This window comes from Triticum urartu, chromosome 5 (assembly GCF_003073215.2).
Source record: "Triticum urartu cultivar G1812 chromosome 5, Tu2.1, whole genome shotgun sequence".
In the NCBI taxonomy this organism is placed as follows: Eukaryota; Viridiplantae; Streptophyta; class Magnoliopsida; order Poales; family Poaceae; genus Triticum; species Triticum urartu.
In genome coordinates, this window is record NC_053026.1 from 74756216 (window position 1) to 74762215 (window position 6000).

Genomic DNA, 6000 nt, shown 5'->3' on the forward strand with positions numbered 1-6000 from the left:
TACCTCTTGAACCGAAAAATGGCGCAACTCAAGAAAATGTTCCTAAGGTGCCTGCACTGACTAGAGAGGAAGTTAATGATGATGATCATGAAACTTCAGATCAAGTTGCTACTGAACTTCGTAGGTCCACAAGGACACGTTCCGCACCAGAGTGGTACGGCAACCCTGTCTTAGAAATCATGTTGTTAGACAACGGTGAACCTTCGAACTATGAAGAAGCGATGGCGGGCCCGGATTCCGACAAATAGCTGGAAGCCATGAAATCCGAGATAGGATCCATGTATGAAAACGAAGTATGGACTTTGACTGACTTGCCCGTTGAGCGGCGAGCCATAGAAAATAAATGGATCTTTAAGAAGAAGACAGACGCGGATGGTAATGTGACCATCTATAAAGCTCGGCTTGTTGCTAAGGGTTATCGACAAGTTGAAGGGGTTGACTACGATGAGACTTTCTCACCGGTAGCGAAGCTGAAGTCCGTCCGCATCATGTTAGCAATTGTCGCATTCTATGATTATGAGATATGGCAAATGGACGTCAAAACAGCATTCCTTAATGGTTTCCTTAAGGAAGAATTGTATATGATGCAACCGGAAGGTTTTGTCGATCCTAAGAATGCTGACAAGGTGTGCAAGCTCCAACGCTCGATTTATGGGCTGGTGCAAGCATCTCGGAGTTGGAACATTCGCTTTGATGAGATGATCAAAGCGTTTGGGTTTATGCAGACTTATGGAGAAGCCTGCTTTTACAAGAAAGTGAGTGGGAGCTCTGTAGCATTTCTCATATTATATGTAGATGACATACTTTTGATGGGAAATGATATAGAGCTTTTGGACAGCATTAAGGCCTACTTGAATAAGAGTTTTTCAATGAAGGACCATGGAGAAGCTGCTTATATATTAGGCATCAAGATCTATAGAGATAGATCAAGACGCCTCATAGGTCTTTCACAATGCACATACCTTGATAAGATATTGAAGAAGTTCAATATGGATCAGTCTAAGAAGGGGTTCTTGCCTGTGTTGCAAGGTGTGAAATTGAGCTCAGCTCAATGTCCGACCACGGCTGGAGATATAGAAGAGATTAGTGTCATCCCCTATGCCTCAGCTATAGGTTCTATTAGGTATGCTATGCTATGTACCTAACCTGATGTAAACCTTGCCGTAAGTTTGGTAGGTAGGTACCAAAGTAATCCCGGCAAGGAACACTGGACAGCGGTCAAGAATATCCTGAAGTACCTGAAAAGGACTAAGGAAATGTTTCTCATTTATGGAGGTGATGAAGAGCTCGTCGTAAAGGGTTACGTCGACGCTAGCTTTGACACAGATCTGGATGACTCTAAGTCACAAACCGGATACGTGTATATTTTGAATGGTGGGGCAGTAAGCTGGTGCAGTTGCAAGCAGATCGTCATGGCGGGATCTACATGTGAAGCGGAGTACATGGCAGCCTCGGAGGCAGCGCATGAAGCAATTTGGGTGAAGGAGTTCATCACCGACCTAAGAGTCATACCCAATGTGCCGGGGCCAATCAAACTCTTCTATGACAACACTGGGGCTATTGCACTTGGCAAGGAGCCCAGGTTTCACAAGAAGACCAGGCACATCAAGCGTCGCTTCAACTCCATTCGTGAAAATGTTCAAGATGGAGACATAGATATTTGTAAAGTACATACGGACCTGAATGTAGCAGATCCGTTGACTAAACCTCTCCCTAGAGCAAAACATGATCAACACCAGAATTCCATGGGTGTTCGATTCATCACAATGTCACTAGATTATTGACTCTAGTGCAAGTGGGAGACTGTTGGAAATATGCCCTAGAGGCAATAATAAAAGGATTATTTTTATATTTCCTTGTTCATGATAATTGTCTTTTATTCATGCTATAATTGTGTTATCCGGAAATCGTAATACATGTGTGAATACATAGACACCAACATGTCCCTAGTAAGCCTCTAGTTGACTAGCTCGTTGATCAACAGATAGTCATGGTTTCCTGACTATGGGCATTGGATGTCATTGATAACGAGATCACATCATTAGGAGAATGATGTGATGGATAAGACCCAATCCTAAACATAGCACAAGATCGTATAGTTCGTTTGATAGAGTTTTTCAAATGTCAAGTATCTTTTCCTTAGACCATGAGATCGTGTAACTCCCGGATACCGTAGGAGTGCTTTGGGTGTACCAAACGTCACAACGTAACTGGGTGACTATAAAGGTATACTACGGGTATCTCCGAAAGTGTCTGTTGGGTTGACACGGATCAAGACTGGGATTTGTCACTCCGTATGACGGAGAGGTATCTCTGGGCCCACTCGGTAATGCATCATCATAATGAGCTCAAAGTGACCAAGTGTCTGGTCACGGGATCATGCATTACGGTACGAGTAAAGTGACTTGCCGGTAACGAGATTGAACGAGGTATTGGGATACCGACGATCGAATCTCGGGCAAGTAACGTACCGATTGACAAAGGGAATTGTATACGGGATTGCTTGAATCCTCGACATCGTGGTTCATCCGATGAGATCATCGAGGAGCATGTGGGAGCCAACATGGGTATCCAGATCCCGCTGTTGGTTATTGACCGGAGAGATCTCGGTCATGTCTGCATGTCTCCCGAACCCGTAGGGTCTACACACTTAAGGTTCGGTGACGCTAGGGTTGTAGAGATATGAATATGCAGTAACCCGAAAGTTGTTCGGAGTCCCGGATGAGATCCCGGACGTCACGAGGAGTTCCGGAATGGTCCGGAGGTGAAGAATTATATATAGGAAGTGCAGTTTCGGCCATCGGGAGAGTTTCGGGGGTCACCGGTATTGTACCGGGACCACCGGATGGGTCCCGGGGGTCCACCGGGTGGGACCACCCATCCCGGAGGGCCCCATGGGCTGAAGTGGGGAGGGGAACCAGCCCATAGTGGGCTGGTGCGCCCCCGTTGGCCCACCCCCTGCGCCTAGGGTTGAAACCCTAGGGTGGGGGGGGGCGCCCCACTTGCCTTGGGGGCCACTCCACCCTTGGCCGCCGCACCCCCTAGGAGATCCCATCTCCTAGGGCCAGCGCCCCCCTTGGGGAGCCTATATAAAGGGGGGGGGGGGGGAGGGGCAGCCGCACCTTTGACTCTTGGCGCCTCCCTCTCCCCTGCTACACCTCTCCCTCTCGCAGAAGAACGGCGAAGCCCTGCTGCAGTGACTGCTGCATCCACCACCACGCCGTCGTGCTGGTGGATCTTCATCAACCTCTCCTCCCCCCTTGCTGGATCAAGAAGGAGGAGACGTCACGCTGACCGTATGTGTGTTGAACGCGGAGGTAACGTCCGTTCGGCGCTAGGATCTCCGGTGATTTGGATCACGTCGAGCACGCCCTCATAGATGGATCTTGGTGAAACCGTAGGAAAATTTTTGTTTTCTGCAATGTTCCCCAACACACCGCACACGGCTAAGAGATCCATGATCAACTTGTGTGTCTCTGGCGTGCCCCTAGGCCACGTATATAAAGGATGGAGAGAGGAGGAGGCTGGCCCTCATAGGGCACGTCCAAAGTGTGGAGTCCTACTAGGACTCCCTAGTCCTAGTAGGATTCGACCTCCTACTTGGAATAGGAAAAAGGGAGGGGGGAAGGAGAAGGAAGGAAGGGGGCGCCCCTTTCCCTAGTCCAATTCGGACCAGTCCATGGGGAACCAGACATGTGGTGCGCCACAATTGACACTAATGGTGCACCAGACATGTGGTGCACCACTACGATATACTAATGGCGCACCATGTGTTGGTGCGCCATTAGTGTCCAAATACTAATGGCGCACCACTCCCACGGTGCGCACCGTGGATGTGCTGCGCCATTACTAGTTAAACTAGTAATGGTGCACCACATCCATGGTGCGCCATTAGTAAATTTGTTCAAAAAAAAAATTCAGAATTTTTTTAAACTAGTAATGGCGCACCGTGGGAGTGGTGCGCCATTACTAGTTAAACTAGTAATGGCGCACCACACCCACGGTTCGCCACTAGTAATTTTTTTTCAATTTTTTTATATTTTTTGAAAACTAGTAATGGCGTACCGTGGGAGTGGTGCGCCATTACTAGTTCAACTAGTAATGGCGCACCACTCCCACGGTGCGCCATTACTAACTTGGCCCATGTAATATGTGGTCTAGTTGTTGGGAAAATTTAAAAATATGAATTTCGACTTTATTTGCAAAAATCTCTCTGGAATTTGTAAAATGGGCATAACTTTTGCATACGAACTCGGATTAAAAAGTTTTCTATATGAAAAATCATCTACTCGAAAAGTTACATCCGAATTTAATCAGGGAAACCCCGTTAAACCTTTTCAAAAATCCTCAAAAACCTAACAGAAAAAATTTACGGGGCTTTTAAGATCTGGAGGCAAAAAAATTCAAAAAATTTCAAACTTACTAGTGGCGCACCGTATACTAGGTGCGCCACTAGTAACAGAAAAAAAATTAGTTTCGATTTTTTTTCAGAATTTTTTTTCCAAAATATGATACGTAATATGAACGGAAGTTTGAAATATTTTTTCAAAATTTCATCGCACTCATGAACATCAACAAGGTTTAATAGGATTGATATGCTAGATATATCAACAAGTGCCTGTGAAGTGAGCTGGCACTGGGGTTGGATAGAACTCTGAAGTTAAGCGTGCTTGGGCTGGAGTAGTGTGAGGATAGGTGACCTTTCGGGAAGTTTGACCACGAAGTGCGATTTGACCTGAGATTAAGCATATTGACCCAAGATTAAGCCATAGTGACCCGAGATTAAGAAAATAAATTGATTTTTTTTTAAATTGATTTTTTTTAAAAAAATTAAACAAGATTGAAAAAAAATTATTACTAATGGCGCACTTCTATGTGGTGCGCAATTACTAAGTCAGATAGTAATGGCGCACCTCTAGGCATACTAATGTAAAAAATACTAGTGGCGTGGTACTAGTGGCGCACCAGTAGTGCGCCATTAGTAGGCAAAACTGGTGCGCCACTAGTAGGCCTTTTCCTAGTAGTGCTACGGGTTCGAGAACTATGTAGACATGACCGAGACACATCTCTGGTGAATAACCAATAGCGGAACCTAGATGCTCATATTGGCTCCTACATATTCTACGAAGATCTTTATCGGTCAAACCGCATAACAACATACATTGTTCCCTTTGTCATCGGTATGTTACTTGCCTAAGATTCGATCGTCGGTATCTCAATACCTAGTTCAATCTCGTTACCCGCAAGTCTCTTTACTCATTCCGTAATGCATCATCCCACAAGTAACTCATTAGTCACAATGCTTGTAAGCCTTAGAGTGATGTGCATTACCGGGAGGGCCCAGAGATACCTCTCCGATACACGGAGTGACAAATCCTAATCTCGATCTATGCCAACTCAACAAACACCATCGGAAACACCTGTAGAGCATCTCTATAATCACCCAGTTACATTGTGACATTTGATAGCACACAAGGTGTTCCTACGGTATTCGGGAGTTGCATAATCTCATAGTGAGAGGAACATGTATAAGTCATGAAGAAAGAAGTAGCAATAAAACTGAACGAACATTATGCTAAGCTAACGAATGGGTCTTATCCATCACATTATTCTCTAATGATGTGATCCCGTTCATCAAATGACAACACATGTCCATGGCTAGGAAACTTAACCATCTTTGATTAACGAGCTAGTCAAGTAGAGGCATACTAGGTACACTCTGTTTGTCTATGTATTCACACATGTACTAAGTTTCCGGTTAATACAATTCTAGCATGAATAATAAACATTTATCATGATATAAGGAAATATAAATAACAACTTTATTATTGCCTCTAGGGCATGTTTCCTTCACTTGCCAATTATACTTTTAGAGGTGGAATACCTAATAACTAGGAGACCCAGGAATACCAACTATACCATGCTCCATTAAAAGAAACTATGTTAAAACTGCTTTATGTGATCTTGGAGCCGGTGTTAGTGTTATGCCTCTGTCTTTAT